This window comes from Cricetulus griseus, chromosome 8, assembly GCF_003668045.3.
Source record: "Cricetulus griseus strain 17A/GY chromosome 8, alternate assembly CriGri-PICRH-1.0, whole genome shotgun sequence".
Classification (NCBI taxonomy): Eukaryota; Metazoa; Chordata; class Mammalia; order Rodentia; family Cricetidae; genus Cricetulus; species Cricetulus griseus.
The window spans coordinates 59,040,322-59,059,518 of NC_048601.1; the positions used below are offsets into that span (position 1 = coordinate 59,040,322).

At 44.5% G+C, this 19,197-nt stretch overlaps 2 pseudogenes; both read left to right on the forward strand.

The window, feature by feature from the left end:
- The first annotated feature begins 2,432 nt into the window (after window positions 1–2,432).
- LOC100751316 lies at window positions 2,433–3,394 on the forward strand (annotated as a pseudogene).
- A 678-nt stretch (window positions 3,395–4,072) lies between these two features.
- Window positions 4,073–18,978, forward strand: LOC113831185 (annotated as a pseudogene).
- Window positions 18,979–19,197: the final 219 nt, after the last annotated feature.

Here is a 19,197-nt window from a genome sequence, read left to right on the forward strand (position 1 = left end):
AGAGCCAGAGGAAGAGCAAGAGCAAGATAGAAGGGATGACTTCCTTCTTGTCCGTGCTTATATATGAGTCTGCCTGCTATGTCACTTCCTGCCTGTATCACAAGACTTCTTTTTACTACATTTCTCAAAATCCTCCTTGACTCCTAGTCCCGCCAAACTTGCTGCCTCATTGGCTAAACAGTGTTTTATTAAACAATCAATAAGATAAACATACACAGAAGGACATTCCCCATCGTGTGTGTGTGTGTGTGTGTGTGTGTGTGTGTGTGTGTGTGTGTGTAAATATGTGCTAGTGTCCTGCAAAGTCCCCATTGAAACTTAAATCCTAATATAACTGTATTAACAAATGGGGACTCAGGAGCTCTAGAGACTTGTCACACAGCAGAACATGTGGCCTTTAAGAAAAGGCTTCATAGACTGAGTTCATGCTTTTCTTTGATCATGTGGGAATACATGCAAAGTATCAATTAGAGTAGAGAGCAGTCCTGTTACACTTAGTCACCAGGTGACTTGATCTTATCTTGCCAATGTCCAGATACACAAGCAACCAATTTCTCTTGTTTATAAGTGATAAAATTAAGGCATTTTGTTTGAGAGAAGACGGGGCTAGGGTGCCAGGGTATGGGTCCATCTCCCACTTATCTTCTTTTATGATTCAGACAGACAAATATTTTCTTGATCATTTTGAACCTATCAGGGACCCTGGGCTTTGGTGAGAAGTATCAGGCCTAATGTGGTTCATGTGATGAATGATGTCATCTTTAACCCCCAGATATGTTAGTACCAGTCTCTGGGGTGCCATGGAACACAGTATTTTGTCACAACATCCTAATGTAGTCATTCTATAGTACCCAGAAATATGACTTTAGAGATAAATGAACCGAAAACTTTAGGTGTAGACATGCTGACTTATTACAAACTTGTCATAGGGTGCTAACGTTCAAGTGAAAAGCAAAACATTATCCACCTATGAACTGGAGACTATCAGAGTCCATAAACAAGGGAGGGCCAATGCTGTAGGGCCCATTGTCATTCTTATGATTCCTGTTTCATTACTAAAATGAAATGCATCTTAGTTAAGGTTTGGGTGTCATGTCCCACAAAAACTCTAGTGTTTGGGAACAGTTGCCCTCAGGTGACACCATTTTGAGAAAATGTGGACCTCTGGAAGTAGGCCTAGCAGGCAGATCTGGGTCATTAGGCAACATTATGGACAGCATTGTGAGTATAGTCAGCCTTGTCTTGTCGGCCCCTAGTGCCCCACTGACCAGACTTCCTATCCTTTGGCGACAGAAGGTGAGGAAAACTAATGAGGTGTGCTGAACCTTCATTGGTCCATTTCTTGCTCTGGCCTCACAATACAGTTTGGAACTGTTCTGTCCCTATCTATTTTGGGGAGTTTGAGGAGCACTGATATTTATTCTTTAAGACACTGGAATGATTTATCAGAAAGTTTGCCTGGTCCTGAGATTTTCTATGAAGACCTTTTTCCATGAATATTTCAATCTTTGACTTATAATATCTCCTTAGATGAATTTTTATCTAGAAACAGTCTGTTGCATCCACAATTCCCAATCTATGAGAAGGAACTTCTGTTTCTTTTAAACAGATTTATTTGGAGATCAGGTAGGCTGGATTGATGGCCCAGCAGTAGGGGAATGTAGTGTTCTTGTAGAAGATCTAGGTTTGCCTCCCAGCTCTGCCATGGCAGATCATAACAGCCTGAAACTCCAATTGTAGGGGATGAGATGCCCTCTTCTGACCTACAAGCTCATAGAAATAAAATTATACAGAAATGCTTTTATCACTATTTTGACTTATGTGTAATACCTGTGAGTATGGGTGTTGGCATCCATGAGTGTGTGTGTGTGTGTGTGTGTGTGTGTGTGTGTGTGTGTGTGTGTGCCCTCAGTCAGAGGTGTAGAGATAGGGCAGTTGTGAATCACCTTACCTAGGGCTGGAGAACCAAACACAGGTCCTCAGCAGGAGTGGTAAACCTACTGAATTCCTGAGCCATCTCCTCGCCTGGACACTCACACTGGGTTTGGGGTATCTGTTGTCTTGCCAATTGTCCTTGCATTTGGTTTTACTAGAGCTTCCTCTCTCAGTGAGTGTTGGGTGCAGTAAGAGGATCATGATCCTCCTCAATGAGCAGCTCTTAGCTTCTGTGACATTTGTTTTCTTCTCTGAGTTTCCAGTTCATTCCTGACAACCCTCTTAGTGTCATATTCTGCAGTCCACTGCTGTGGAAGGTGCTTTCAAGTTTCCTGTGCATTAAGTACCTGGTTAGGTTGTCCACAATGTCTCTGAGTGTCTTTCTTTGGGACATAGGAATTTGTATCTATCAACAATATCCTGGGCCTGATTTGAACCTTTTCTTTAAACGTCCCCATTGTGAATTTGGTTCTAGCCATATCAACGAGGAACAGACCATGGAGCAGGGCAAGGAGGCCTGCTACTACTCTGAGGAGTCCTTCATGACTGAATATAAGATGATGATGAGCCTGGGCTGAGGAAACTATTCAGAGGTGAAACTGGCCTTCCATGTTTCCACTGTAACCTGTGTGGCTGTAAAACTTCTTCAAAATAAGAAGAAAAACACCTCACTTGTTACTAATGAAGTCAGCATTATGAAATCTCTCCAGCATCCAAACATCATTAAGTTGTTTCACGTGGTCCAGACAACAGACACCACCTACTTAGTGATGGAGCATGCATCAGAGGGAGAGTTGCTTAGTCACATCCTGGAACTGGGGTCCTTACAGGAGAGTGAGGCACGAAGGCTATTTACCCAGATTCTCCATGCAGTGCAGTACTGCCATGACAACCATATTGCTCATAGAGACATTAAGGCCAGTAGCATACTACTCAACTGCAGGGGTAATGCCAAGTTGTGTGATTTCGGCCTTGCTGCTAAAGTAGCCCCAGGGGAGCTGCTGAGGGATTTCTGTGGCACTCTGCCCTACTGTGCCCCAGAACTCTTTGCAGGGGAGGCCTATGATGTCTGTGCCTCTGACATTTGGAGTTTAGGTGTGCTCCACTTCCTCATGGTGGTCGGGCTCTTGCCTTCATGAGTAGCTCTTCTGAAGGTGTGAGGCATCAAATCCTGGCTGCAAATTTCACAATACCTCAGCATGTTTACATAGATATTTTCAATGTCATTGTTGAAATGCTGATGATCACCCCAGGCAGGAGGCCCACCATTGACCAAATCATGAGGTGTCCCATGATCAGGAACAGCAAGGCACGTTCACCACCTATGTCCACACAGAGTCTCCCAGGCACCCCAATCCCTAGAATTGTCAGCACCATGACAGTCATGGGGTATAAGCCTGAGGAAATTATTGATTCTCTGAGAGAACAAAATTACAATCAGGTGATGGCCAACACCTGATTACCTGATTCTCCAACACCAGTCACCTGGGGGAGACTGCTGCTGTCATCGGGTGAAACCCATGCAGCCAGGCCTTGTGCTCAACCTATCAGATCTTCACACCTTCCCTGTGTTGCTAAGGAGAACTACTGAGTCTGCTCCCCAGAAATTCACTTTTCCATCTAAGTGCCAGGAGAAGGAAGATAGGAAGAATGCCAGGCAGGGTGGCACAAGGCATAGCATGCCTGCCAGACTGTGCCGCCAGTCAGAGGACCTACCCTACCAACCTAGTCTACCTGGGCTGTCCTATGTCTGATGCCTTCATGTGTAGCAGCAAGGAAATGAGTGAAAATTTCACCAAGTCCAAGATCGGTTTATGTGGCAGCCTGTTGGTGAGCGTCCAGCCATCTGTCTTACTGTACACGGCTTCCTCTAGAGCAGACCAGAATGAGACCACATGTGACATAGACAAAATGTCCTGTAGAGCCCAACATGAACTCTGGAGCTCCATGGACACAGTTCACAGTGCAACCCCCAGAAGCTCCTCCCCTGGGGATATATTGCAGGTAGACTTCATCATGTGAAGAAGCCATTACTGATGAAGTGAATATCACACACGAAATTAGCATTACCCAGGAAGAAGCCATCACACATGAAGTGACCATAACCCAGGAAGAGGTCAGCAAACAAGAAGTGACCATGCCTCAGATTGAGTCCATCACAGAGGAAGAGACCATCATGCAGCATGAGGACATCATTCAGGAAGCAACCATCACCACTGAAGTGACAATGAGCCAGTTAGCGACCCTGACTCAGGAAGACAGCATCACACAGGAGGAGGCCAGCAGCCTGAGGATGCTGGCCCAGCTTCCTCCCAAAACCGGAGGCACCCCAGCTGGAAGGGGGTCAAGAAAACAATGGTGAACTGCCTCAGACACCTGTGCTGCTGCCTGCTACCTGCCAAGAGAAGCCACGACCCCTGCAAGACCCTGGCTACAAAGAAATGGGATCCCGCAGTCACCCACAGAACCAGGTGGGGCAACTATCCCTTTTTATTCATTCTTTTCCTCCTGTCCTTTGTAGCACATTTGTGAACCTAACAACCTATCCCCTCAGAAAGACCAATCCCAGAGGATCCCCTCAAGAGTGACCTCCGGCTTGTGGAGCTACAATTGGACAGCACAGATGCTGATCAGAGCAGGGAGAGCAGGAAATGGGGGCATGGGTAAAGGAAGCAGAGATTCCTTGGAGGACCAGTGGGGTGCTTAGGTGATTCATGGCCATCACAGTAAGTTCTGTGTGTTCCAAATTCTCTAAGGGTCTCCTTCCTGTGTCTTTCTACTACTTTGTAGTTCTGAAGAGGTCAAGCCCCAGCTCCACAGCTTGTGAGCCACGGGTTGGGGACTGCTCTGGCTGAGATGTGGACAGCCCACAGTGGAGCCAGGCCAGATGTCCAGGAGGCAGTGTGGCCACAGGCTCCTCCTGCAAAAAAACAACGGTACACCCCACCCCAGCTCAGCTGTTACCAGGTAAAATCCCAGGCAGGAAGGGCAGGCTTTACATGGGGTCTTGTTTAGAGGGGAAGGCTGAGTTATAAAGGTGGCCTAGGCTGTCTTGTGCAACAATAGCCCCTTTCTCTCTCCTCTGCTTGGATAAACATCAGACTGCCCTCTGGGTAGTGACTGTCCTTTTCTCCTTGTTTCTAAGCAGGGAACATGGTCTTCTCCACAGGGCGAGCCTTTTTGCCCAAGGGAAAGTATTCCTAGTCAGCCTGTCCCATTTGCCAAGACGGGTGTGATTCCAGTTTGAGAATGTCCCCTGCAGGCAGCCCTGTAGAATGCTCTAGAGGGCAGCCTCCTGCCAACCACTGACAAAAATCTCCAAAAGTCATCACAGCAAGTTCCATTGCCTGAGTCCTCAGACCCCACTCAGAGCAAAGCTTGGGAAAATCTCATCTGCCAAGTGACTCTAAGGGCAGCTGAGTCCTCTTTCTGCACTAGTTCTGTCCTTTGGTTACTCACCAACTGTCTCTCCATGCTTGCTTCTTCAAGGCCACCATTCATATTGGGAACTGGATTCTGCACTCAACACCACTTGCCACAACGTTAGGGAATGATGGATGTCCTGATCATGGTCGAACCTGAAACCTTTATGAAGGGGCAACAACCTGCTGTAGGCCCTGCCTAATGCCTGCCACAGTCTGCTCTCTGCCGGGTGATGGTTGTTTCCATAGGTTGCTTCCATTTCTCTGTGTCTTTGCAGGTTGCTTGTTCTCACACAGGTAAGCAGCCTTTTGCACAGCTTCCGGAAAGCCTCCCCTGTCCATCCCACAGTCATATTGGTAAGATCTCAATTGCTGTGCTCTTTTTCCCTAGACTGTGCCAACATGCCATGGCAGGAGGCACAGAGAAGTCTGTGTGACTGATATGGATGGTCTGTCTGTCAGCTTGTCCCTAAATTGAACCCAGGAAGTGAAGGTTCCTAGAATCGTTGTCTTGCAAGGACATCCTCTGTGTTAAATAACATGTCCCTACTGTGTTACACTATGGTGAAAACACATTTTTTCTTTTTATGATACGTCCCCTGAGCAACATTAAGCTCATAAGAAAGACATTTTTGACCAAATCAGAGAAGAAAGGGGTGCCTTATTCCACTCTGAGTTTGGAAGAGCACCCCAGAACCCCATGCTTTCCAAACATCCGTCTATAATTCTGGGAAAGGAGATTCCCCTGGATCCTGTGCTGGCCAAGCAACTGGACAAGGCTGAGCTGCTCAGACAGAGCTGAGCAGGACTTCTCAGGAGACTACGTTCAGCCTGGGTTAGAGATCTGGCTTGGCATTCTGATTCCAGTAATGCTACTATATTGTTTGCCTGCCCTCCATCCACTGGAATATGGAGCCTCTGGTGAGTCTGGTCCCCATCCCCACCCCCTGCCAATTTGTCTATTTCTCTTTCTCCTCCCTCCTTCACTCCCTCCCTCCCTCCCTGCCCCCTCTCTCTGGTTTTTCTCTGCCTCCATCTCTGTCTCTGTGTGTGTCTCTGCTTGTACAAGAATATCTTCCGGGCAGGTCAGCAGCTCTGTCTTAAACTAGACTCCCCAAAGGATCATTAAACCCTGTAGAAGTCCATAAACAGCAAACCCAAATACAGACATAAAATAAAATTGCAAATGACTGGAATAGATACATGCAATTATAAACAAGCAAACAATCATGAGACCTTGAATCACCCACCTTAATATTAACAGATTCACAGAAGTATGCTAAGGGACCCATTCTGTCTACAATCCAAGATAGAAATAGGCTTTCATTCCCTGACAGGTGTGTTAAGATGTCACATGCACACTGCCACTTTATTTTCTGACGTTTGTTTCTGTCCACTTTGGTTAACTGGAATAGCATTGCCACAAACTCTTTTCCTTGTTTGGTTATATTGTTTATACAGAGTCTTGCCCTGTAACTTGGTCTGGACTGAAATTCTGTGTGTAGTCCAGGCTGGCTTTATAGTCATGCGGTGCTGCTGCCTCAGTCATCCTCATGTGCACTAGACATTGTGAGCATTTGTGGTTTAGTCAAGGTCTCATCTGTCCCAGGCAGGCCACTCTGTAAGCAAAGATCAACTTGATCTTTTTGTCTAACATCCCCAATGCAGAATTTCTGGATCTGAACCACTCTGCCCTGTTAAGCAAGAACAGGTAAAGGCCAGTGTAGGGAGTTCCAGGCTGAATGTAACCCCATCTCACAAAGAACATGCACATTCTGAGTATTTGAACTCTTGAGATGTGGACACAGGAGCTGGGAGCTTGGTGAATGGAAAGACTGTGAAATCAAGCTGTGGCAGCATCCTTGTGTCATCTTAGGCCTATGGAGAAGAAACGAAGGAATGGGAGCTTGCTGGCCTGAGATCAGTGAGACACCTGATTTAAACATTACAGTGGAAGCCCATGATAGTGGAGCACCCTTTAAATCCAGGACTCGGGGGTGGAGTCAGGCTGATCTTTGTGAGTTCTGGTCTGCAGCCTGCGGTTCAGAGTGAGTTCCAATAGAGTCAGGTAAACACAGAGAAACCCTGTCTCAAAAAACAAACAAAATAAGTTGTAAACGCATTGGATGAATATTCCTGGTCTACAAGTAGGCTCAAAGGGTGAGGACAGACAGACAGACATGGACACACACACATGTACCCCATGTGGCCATGGATGTGTCATGGAAACACACACACACACACACACACACACACACACACACACACACACACACACACACACTATGTACAGTTCTCCAAATCTGCCTTACCTGTTGTTCCTTAATACTGTCTAGACCCTATACTCATGGTATTTCCTTCTCTTTTCCAAATCTCATGACTCTTAAACTCCACAGTGACATAACTATTAGTCCTCTCAAATGAGAAATCCTTTCTTTTTTCCTCTCCTCTTATTTTGACACAGGTTTTCTGTATGTAGTAAGGCTGCCAAGGACTGGCAACCTTCCTACCCTCAGCCACATGAGTGTTGGGGCTACAGGTGTGCACCTAATCTGAGTGTTTTTTTTTTAAATCATGTGTGTATCTTTTCACATCCTCGAACTTTTTTCCTTCTCTCTCCATGTACCAAACCTAGGAACTCCAGGAATTCTCCACGAAGCCTGGTACATCTTGTCCTGGGGAACAAATCCAGGCCTTCTTGCATGATGCGCATCAGCTGTCCCAGCTTAGTCACACCTGTATCTCAGCCTATCCTGGGACTCACTATGAAGCAGAGGAAGACTGGAGTTCTGGATCCTCCCTATGGAATTAAAGATCTGCACCATTGACGCTGAATTTTCTCCTTTTTTCTTTAGCTCTTCTAGATGACCAGTCTTCCTAGTCAGAATCTTTTGAAGTACCACAAACACGAACTCTAGCCGGACACCCCTCTTCTTCTGAAGCTGGTGAGCTGTGACCTGGATGGGAGGGATGTAAAGGAGGCTGTCCCCATCCCATGTTCTCAAGGACACTCAGGTCAGTGTTCAGCAGCCCAGGACTGTCACCTGTATAGCCAGGTATCTTTGAAGGCCTGTTCTGAGTAGCAGCCCTCAGGTTGGTCTCATCTAACTCTCTATGCAGCTCCATGGGACAGATGGAAGGCAGAAGCCTCACCAGTGCATGTCCACATCTGCAGCGGATGAGGAAGATGGAGCCTCATGCCCACAGCTTGAATGTTTAGTCCCCTCACCTGTGGGGTGTCATTCCCTCACATGTGCCCTTTCTAGGTACTTTGTGGATTTCTCTTAAGACTACATGGCAGAGCTAGGGTGAAGGTGTATGCTGGTAATCCTAGGACTCTGGAGGCTTAGACTGAAGACTAGCCATAGACTCAGTGCCAGCCTGGGGTTAAATAAGGAGCAGTAGTCTAGCTTTGGTGGAAGTGTGAGATCTCTGTCTCTAAAACTGATAGTGAACAGCAGGACTAGTGATCAGTGTGTCCAGCATGCACCGAGGTTCTTGGTCCTGGGTTCTTGCCAAGCCCAAAATAAAACCAGGTGGAGCTTGGCTTGTATTGGGAGTGGAGACAAGAGGATCAGGCAGTCAGGGTGTGTTCCAACACAGAGATTGAAGGCAGTGTGGTAGGAATGACACTATTTTAAATAAACAATCCCTACTCTCAAATCTTAATGCCCACATCTGAGAAAACAATGACATGGCATCCCATCACAACTGCATATTCCTTGTGAATCAGAATACCTTTCCCATGGAGAGACAAAAACCGAGCATCCAGATGTGCAGTGAATATTTTGTATGACTCACATCAGGAATTGGCCTGAGCATTGAGTTCATCCCCTGCGCACTTCACTGAGGAGCTGTCAGTAAGTATTGATCATGTGGGCGGTGTGAGGAGGGAGGTTTGGAGGGCATGGGGACCTCCCTCCTGTGCCAATAAGAAAGGCAGAAAGCAGCTGGCCCTTGTTGCTGTGAGACTCTCTGATGTTGTGCTGCCCCTTGTGACCCTTCTATACCTGTTCCGTGTCAGTGCACCTGATTTGCTGCAGTCCCTGCTTCAAATTAGGCTATTACTGGGGTGGTTAGGTGGGTTTCTGGCTGGGGTGTAGGGAGGCTTGCCCTGCTAAACCCAGCTAACATGATTTTGTCCTTTCATTTCCCCTTTTCCATTTATCATAATAAAGAAACAAAGCAACTGTCAGTGCTTGGCTGCCTAGGGGATATCCTTGAAGAAATTCCATAGACACTGCTACTGCTCCTGGACTTGCTCTCCCCAATGGAGATAACTGGATGGTAAGTCAAGACTGAAATCCACATCTGGGTGAGATTCAGAAGCACAAGAGGGCTGGGACAGTGCCTTTTTGTCTGTACAGTGTCTGCTTTCATTGTAAGATATGAGTTCTTTTCCCCAGGAAGCTAGGAAAGAAAGTAGCAGGCTTGCTGAGACTTTTTCCCCAGCTCTCAGAGATAAAGAAAGGTGTACGTCCTTTTTGTCCTGTTGTTGTTTTTCAAGATGGGTTTCACTGTTTGTCTCTGTCTCTGTAGAGCAGGCTGCCCTTGATCTCACAGACATTTGCCTGCTTCAGCCACCCAAGTGGTGGGATCAAAGGCATGCACCACCACAACCATCACCACTCTTAGTTGCAGGTGCATCAACCTTGCTGGCCTTGAGAAAGTCTGTGTCTGAAGCACAAGTTGTAACAGCATCTGTGAGTTGACCTTTGAGGTAATACATGTGATATTTACATAAAAGTTTGAGGATACATGCAGATGTATACAAGGACACAAATGCACAAGCACAAAATTGTAAACATACTAGATGAGAGTGTATCTCTGGGCACACAATTAAGTAACAATAGTGACAAAGAAGCACAAAGTCAGTTGAAGGACCTTGGGAAGAAGAAACAGAGACACAGAGAGAAAGGAGTATGTATTGAAGAGGGAGTGTGTATTGAAGAGCGAGTGATGAGCTCATTAGGGCTGAGTAGATTCCATTTGATAGGCTGACAAGGTGGTCCCAGCTTTATCACTGTGGGTCACCTGATGTCTCCCCTCTCTGCAGCATGATGTCAGGCATCTCTTAAAAGCCAAGGCAGATGGCCCTGTACTAAGACATAAATGCTATGTCGACCAATTTTATCAGCCCCCCCCCAAATATTGCAATATGTTTGTTATTTTGGAAATAAAATATACTGTTAAATGTGTTTTTGTTGTTTTGAGACAGGGTGTTTTCTGTTGCTCTGCTTTGGCATGACTCGTATGTAGCCTATAGAGGGAAGTTTCTGTCTTGCCTGGTCCTGCAGCCCTTTTGTCCCAAATAAACACACAGAAGCTTTTACTAAATATAAAGAGCTTGGCTGATGGCTCAAGTTTCTTATTGGCTAGATCTCTCTTAATTATTAACACATTTCTATTAATCTGTGTATCTCCACATGGTCTTTGCTTACTCCAATGCCTGACTGCCTTTCTCTCTCCCTGTTTGGATTTCCTTCCTGGCTATATTGTGTGTGTCCATTGGCAGAAACATCTTTATTCATCAACCAATATGAGAAACATTCACAGCATACAGAAGGACATCCACCATCAGTAGCCCACGCCAGTCTTAAATCTGAGGCAGTCTGTCTCAGCTTCCTGAGTGGCTGGTACAATAGGTGTACCTCATCACTCCCTTTTCAATAATACTCCTTTCTCTCTCTGTCTCTGTTTCTTTCTTTGTGGTGATATTTTGTTTATGAATAACAAAAGTTGCCTGACGATCAGAATGGAAGTCTAGCCACAGCTATAGAATCCAGGCAGCGGTGGCAAATACCTCAATCCCAGCAGCAACATTAGCTAGCCATAGAGACCAACAGTGGTGGTATACACCTTTAATCCCAGGACTCAGGAGATAGAGGCAGAGGGACCTCTGCCCTGGGCTACACAAGATTGAATCTGTCTAAAAGAAACAGAGCTCACACAAGGGTTTTCCCATGCCTATCTCTGTACAAGATACCCTGCTGCATCAATGATCACCTGGACCCCAGCCCCACCTGCACCTAAAGGAGTGATCAATGGAACCCATGGCCATCCTTGTACTTAGAGGAGAAACCACCTGTGCAATTAGCACACCTGCACCTGGGGGAGGAAGCTGGAGGCTCTACCATGCCTATACCTGGAGGAGTGATCAAGGGAGCCACAGCTCCCACTGCACCTTTGGAGGATGAGGGACTCCCCTGAAGCTCAGGCTCCATCTGTACTGATGGAGGAACAGATGGGTAGTCAACAGTGTAAGAATACACTCAACAACACAAAGAACAATAGGTACCAACAGAAACTAGTGGTTCTACAACAGCAAGACCTGAACATCCCAGAGCAGATGAAGCAGAAGTCAATGATCTTAAAAATAACTTAATGAAGATGATTGAGGCCCTTAAAGAGGAAATGAAAATTTTCCTTAAAGAAGTAAAGAAACTCGTGGTGCTACAACAGCAAGAACTACACATCCCAATACAGATGATATAGAAGAAAAGGAACTAAATATGAGGGTGGTAGAGCCCCTTAAAGAGGAAATGAAAAATTTCCATAAAGAAATGGAGGAAAAGACAAACAAAAATTGGAAGATATCGACAAATTTCTTAAAGAAAACCAAGGAAAAGCAATTAAACAAGTGAAGGGAAATTTTCAAGACATGAAATCTGAAATGGGGGGCAAAACACCCCATAAAATGAGGGAAATCTGGAAATGGAAAATCTGAGTAAATGATCAGGAACCACAAAAAATGCATAAACAACAGAATACAAGAAATGGAAAGGAGAATTTCAGTCATTGAAGATATGATAGAAGAAATAAATTCATTGGTCAAAGAAAATTTTAGATCCAACAAATTCTTAAAACAAAATATCCAGAAAATCTGGGACACCATGAAAAGACTGAACCTAAGAATAGATAGGGATAGAGGAAGGAGAAGTCCAAATCAAAGTTATTGGAAATATATTCAACAAAATCATAGAATAAAACTTTCCCGACCTAAAGAAGGACATGCCTATGAAAATACAAGTATTTTACATAACACCAAATAGTCTGGACCAAAACAAGTCCCCTTGCCACATAATAATCAAAACAATAAACATACAGAATAAACAAACAATTTAAGAGCTACAAAGGATAAAGGTGAGGTAACACATAAAGGCAGACCTAACAAAATTACACCTGACTTTTCAACAGAAACAATGAAAGCAGGTCTCAGTCAGATGTTATGCAGACACTAAGGGACCACGTATGCCCAGACTACTTTACCCAGCAAAGCTTTCAATAACCATAGATAGAGAAAACAAGGTATTCCATGATAAAACCAAATTTAAACAATTCCTATCCACAAGCCCAACCCTACAGAAAGTACTAGAAGGAAAATGTCAACAAAGGAAATCACCTACATCCACAACATCCTAGGAAACAGATGAGCTTACAGCAGCAAACCCCAAAGAATGGAATTGAACACACAATGCCATCACTACCAACAGAAACAAAAATATCAGGAACTAGCAATTGATGGTCATTAATATCCATTAATACAAACGGTCTCATTCACCTATCAAAAGACAAAGGCTAACAGATTGGATCTGAAAACAAAATCCATACTGCTGCATACAAGAAACACATCTCAACTTCACAGACAGACATTACCTCAGAGTAAAGTGTTGGGCAAAAATTTTCCAATCAAATGGACATAAGAAGCAAACTGGTGTAGCTATTCTAATATCTAACAAAACAGACTTAAAACTAAAATCAATCAAAAAAGATAAAGAAGGGCATTTTATATTCATCACAGGAAAAATCCATCAAGAGAAAAATCTCACTTCTGAACAACTATGCACCAAACACAAGGGCTCCTGCATTTGTAAAAGAAACATTACTAAAGCTTAAATCATAAATCAAGCACCACACAATATCAGAGGGAGACTTCATCACCTCCTGGACAGATCTGTCAGGCAGAAGTTTAACAGAGAATAAATAAGGAAACCAACAGATGTTATGACTCAAATGGACTTAATAGACATCTAGAGAACATTCCACCCAAACACAAAAGAATATACTTTCTTTTCAGCACCTCATGGAACCTACTCAAAAATAGACCACATGCTCAGTAGCAAAGAAATCCTCAAGAGCTACAAAAAAATTGTAATAAACCCCTGTACCCTGTCAGAGTACCAAAACTTAAAGTTAGAATTCAACAGCAACAATAATTTCAGAAAGTCCACAGACACATGGAAATTTAACAATGATCAACTGAATAACCACTGAGTCAAGGAAGAAACAAAGAAATAAATAAAAGACTTCCTAAGATTTTTTTTATTTTATTAGTTCAAATTAGGAACAAGCTTGCTTCAGATGTCAATCCCTTCTCCCTCTCCCTCCCCTCCCCCCAAACATCCCACCTGCCCCTAGCCATCCCCCCTCCACTCCCCAGGCAGGGTAAGGCCCTCAAAAGGGGCTCCACAAAGTCTACCACATCATCCTGGACCAGGCCTAGGCCGTTCCCCATGTGTCCAGGTCAAGAGAGCATCTCTTCATATGGGATGGGCTCTCAAAAATCACTTCTTTTTTTTTAAGACCTTACATATTTAATACAGTGCGTTACCCCTGTACAAATGAAAAAAATTAAGTTCAACATTTCTAGACCCATATGGCTGTTAATTTTTGTACAATGCCAGCTGAACGCAGTAAACTGGGATACATTTTTCCAAAGTTGACAGCACAGCTAAAGTTTCCAAAAATTCAATATATATATATATATATATATATATATATATATATATATAATGGCAGTATGTTATGCATCAATAGCAGCAACAGCTTTTCCAGGTTCTGCAGATATTTAAACAAAACTGTAGAGAAATCCAGCACACTCCATTAAAAAAGTAAAAAACAAAATCCCAGAAAAGCAGAACAGTTCTGTTACCCTTGTGGTACCTGGCACCATTTTTCTAATTAGCTTCTCAATCATCATCTGGAAGGAACCCATTCTGAGCAACATCATTAAAAACAGCTCTGATAAAGCACAGCCACTACTATGTATCATAAAGCAGGTCCACATATGAATGAGCACATATCATGTTTGTCTTTTTGTGATTGGGTTTCCTTGCTCAAAATGGTTTCTTCGCATTCCATCCATTTTCCTGCAAATTTCAAGATTCCATTGTTTTTTTTTTTTCTGCTGAGTAGTACTCCATTGCGTAAATGTACCACTTTTTCTGTATCCATTCTTCAGCTGAGGGGCATCTAGGCTGCTTCTAGTTTCTAGCTATTACAAATAATGCTGCTATGAACATGTTTGAACAGATGTCCTTGTTATAAGGATGTGCTTCTTTTGGGTATATGCCTAGGAGTCGAATTGCTGGATTTTGTGGTAGACTCATTCACATTTTCTTGAGGAGTAGCCATACTGATTTGCAAAGTGGCTGTACAAGTTGGCGCTCCCACCATCAGTGGATGAGTGTTCCTCATTTCCGCATCCTCTCCAGCATAAACTGTCATTGGTATTTTTGATTTTGGCCATTCTAACAGAGTAAGACGGTAACTCAGAGTTTTTTTGATTTGCATTTCCCTGATGGCTAAGGATGTTGAACACTTTCTTATGTGTCTTTCAGCTATTTTAGATTCCTCTATTGAGAATTGTCTATTTAGTTCTGTACCCCATTTTTTAATTGGATTGTTTGGTGTTTTCAAGAACAGCTTCCTGAGTTCTTTGTATATTTTAGAGATCAGTCCTCTGTCAGATGTGGGGTTGGTGAATATCTTTTCCCAGTCTGTGGGCTGTCGTTTTGTCTTGCTGACTATGTCCTTTGCCTTACAGAAGCTTCTCAGTATCAGGAGGTCCCATTTATTAATTGTTGTTCTCAGTGTCTGTGCTTCTGGTGTTATGTTATTTTTGTGCCAATACCAAGCTGTTTTCAGGACTATAGCCTGGTCTACAAGAGTGAGTTCCAGGACAGCCTCCAAAGACACAGAGATACCCTGTCTCAAAAAATAAAATAAAATAAATGGCCAAGGTACTGATTGGCACCAGACAGTGTTGGTTTTTTTTTTTTTTACACATATTGAGAGATATTCCTGTTCTCTCCTGTAGGCTTGTAGGACTTGCATCCCCTTAATTCCCTATATCATTTGCCTAGGACAAAATCCTCATGCAATAAATAATTTGGGACTTGAATCTGGACCCTCTGATTGCCAGATTCCCTAATCCAAACCAACTAAATTAATGAGCACAGCATTTATAATTTTCTGAAACAAAGAAGGGCTAGTGACCAGCTAGGAAGAGGGTCTAGAAGCAGCCTGCTTGTCTGTCACTGTGATCAACTCTAGCTTACCTCATGCTGAGAATGGACTGTAACAATCTCTTTCTTAACCTCTTTTTTCTTCTCTGCTATCCCCCAAGTGCTGGGTCTACAAGTGCATACAACTACTTCTCCTAGTGAGTTTTAGCTTATCATTTGACATTACCATGTGGTTTAATACATTCATGACATGGGTTTATGGACTAAGGTTGCTGTCTGAAGCTCCCAAGGAATCAAGGTGTGCTTTTACTGATAGATGGGTCATCATCTTGTTTATGAGATTGTTGTGATCATTGGATTTCTTTTCCTGTGTCCTCTCCATTTTCTCCTGGGGGAGCTGCTGTGCTCTTCCAGAGAAAGCTTCTGTCACCCAGAATGTAAGGGGACCCCAAATCTACACAGGCAAGAAAAATTTGATCCATGGCTGTCAGTGTTCGCTCCCTGATATGCCCTGCATGAATGAAGACAAACCAACCTGGTGGAGGAAGCTGGTTCTGCAACAGGGTGTATATCCAAGACATAAGGTCCCATAAGGAAGGAGTTGAACTTGTAGGAGTGGCTGTAGTGGAATCAGCCTGTTCTGCAAAGGGAATTGAGATTTCCTGCTGGGTCTTGACTGGTGACTGTTGGTTGTTTTTTTCACCCAGACGCTGGTGGATGCTTATCCGCCCTTCTGCTACCCTGTGGCAAGTGTAGGCACTGCCCTGTACCAGTTTAGTAGCTGTGTGCTCCACTGAGCTCCAGGCATGGAAGAAGTCGGAATGTGTTGCACTGTGTGTGTGGTGGCCTGCCTTCCCCCCCCCCCGCCCCCGAGGCTTTGACCACACCATGGCTGTGCTGTGGACGCCAGTTCCATGGTGTTCCTCAGAGCATGCAGTAACTTGGCTCTGCTGCAGCTGGAGGAGGAGCTGGGTACACATCATCCTGGCCTGTGAGTGGGGCGGACAACAGCTGACCTGGACACCTAGGCCAGAATACAGAAGCTGTTGTGCACACTGCTCAAGTTCCCAGACTCAAGGGCACCTGCTGCTCATCAACAATGCAGGTGAGAATCTCTACCAGTCCAGGGCTGAGGCCAATCCTTAGAGTGTAGCACCTGAAAGACCAGACTCAGAGCAGAAACAGGATGTCCCTGTAGGGTTAGCCCAGCCTCCTTGTCTAAAGCTCCTGTGAAACAGTAGCCATTGCCTTGAGCAGTGCATCCTGGCTGCAGGGGAATTCAAGACACCAGGTCTCTGAACAAATCGCCCTACTTTTCTGAAGAGCTCTCAGACAGGTGTATTCTAAGCTTGCACTAGCAAGTCTGCAGAACTGGTGTACATGGGAAAAATGAATATGAGGAGAAAATGTGGAAGGCAGAGGAGAAGAGAACCCTGCTACTGTGTCATTTTTTCTCTCCCTTTTTTAGGTACTTTTCGGGATATTTCCAAAGGCTTTCTGAACGTGAATGACCCAGGATTGGTGAAGAACTACTGGGCTCTAAACCTGACTTCATGCTCTGCTTTATCTACAGTTCATGAATGCCTTCCCAGATAGCCCTGGCTTTAGCGAGATGTGGTTAACATCTCATTTCTGTGTACACTGCAGACCTTCAAGGTTTGGGGGCTCTACTGTGCTGGGAAGGCTACCTGATACAGGTTGTACCAGGTTCAAGTTGCTGAGGAATCCAGTATGAGGGTGCTGACTATTCTCCAGGTAGGTCAACTCCCATTGTTGACCCAACATGGCTAGTACCTTTCTGGGGACTAGAAACCCAGAGAACTCATCAACATTCTCAGAAAAGAATCTAAAGAATATCTTGCTCCCTGCCCCATGACTCCTCATCTTGCAAGGCAAATACAGACTAATAATTTAGAGTGTTCAGGGGCAGAGGTACTCAGCATAGGGGTTGCTGACTAGCAGTTGGGACAAAACACCCATACACATAAATACACATAAATTACAATTAAAAAACAAAAGACTACATTGCCTTTCTATGTTTTCTTGTGTGTTTTTCTTCCTCAAGGACCACATACTATTCATCCATGTGTTCTCAACACCTATCAAAGTGTTATGGAGGCCAGCCACAATCAATGTTCAAAAACAAGCAGGCAGACCTTGTTGACTGGTGAGCATCCCAGGCTGAGCTAGGCTGGAAGCCTGAACAGGGTAGGAAAAAGATGCTAGGAAGATTAAGATAGTGTCCCTGTTCTCATCAAAATTACAGAGGATGTGGTCTTCTAATGCCTTGTGTTATCTGACGAGCCTATTAAGATACCACTGTGCTGGGCCTTTCTTCTAGGCTTGTGATTTTTGTTGTTAGAAAGCCAGAATATGTGGTGGAATGTGTGAGCAACTCAAGGGTGACATGCAGTTATTTGTTCCCCTTGGGATGAGGTCAGGATCCTGGAGGCAGGAGTGGAAATGGTTTGTCTACTACTTGAGTGGGCAGGCCAGGATCCAAACTAGCATTCAACCCTTTATCTACTTGTATCTCATCATATTAGCTGGCACCTGACCTCCATACACATACATGATATTGCTTGTTCCAGCTCACCTGCTCTGAGCTAAGCCTAGACTCATTGAAACAACAGTGACTCATGTAAACTGTAGCTTGGAGGAGAGCTATTGCAGTTGGGCCCAGAGGTAAGTTAGCTCTCTGGAGGCTGCCTCAGCATAGCGTAAGAACTAACCTAGAGTATTTGGTCTGTGCAAAGCCTGTGGACAAGCAGGAACCACACTAGTGACATGGACCTGCTTGAGACCAAGCTGACAGTCTCACCTGGGTCTTGGTTGGCTGCAGGTGGAGTGAGTATCTACTGATACAATGAGAAATTGGGGAGGAAGAGATGTCACATGTCTAAAAGATGAGGAGATTGATTGTAAGCCATGCTTAATGGACTTTAGCTTTGAGTTCAAAACTTAGTGGTAGTGAGAGCTGGGCACGGTGGCCCTCACCTATATTCCGGTTCCTGGAGAGGTAACAGCAGGATGATCCTGGATTTCAACAAAGTACATAACTTTAAAAATAAAATAATATTAGAAGACAACATAGTGGAGCCTTGGGCCAGACCTGACTCATCTCCACCCTCCACACACAGTGGGACCTCAACCTCTGACCCTTTCTTGCACTTTCCATACACTAGTTTCTCTGGACATAGAAATGCAGCAGTTGGCTTGAGAAACCTCCAAGGACCCAGATTTAAGGACCAGACTACAGGAGCTGAAGTCGAAAAGCGAGCTGGTGTATTGTGGGACCTCAGCTCAGAAACTGCTGACCTTGCTGCAAAAAGACACCTTGCAGCCTGGTGCCCATTGACTTCTATGACAGTTAAGACCATGTCCTGCCACTGCCCCATCCCCAAAGCCAGCCTAACACTAATATAAGCCCTCAGACACAGCCAACAGAGTGTGGATGGCACTACCATTCATCAGACGGCTTTCTGCAGGGCTTGAGACATAGGTGATGGGTACTGTAGTTCTCACCCCAGGAAGAAAACTTTAGAGCTGGGAAGAGGAAGAGAAGCTGAAACAGTGGACACAGGAGCTTGAGT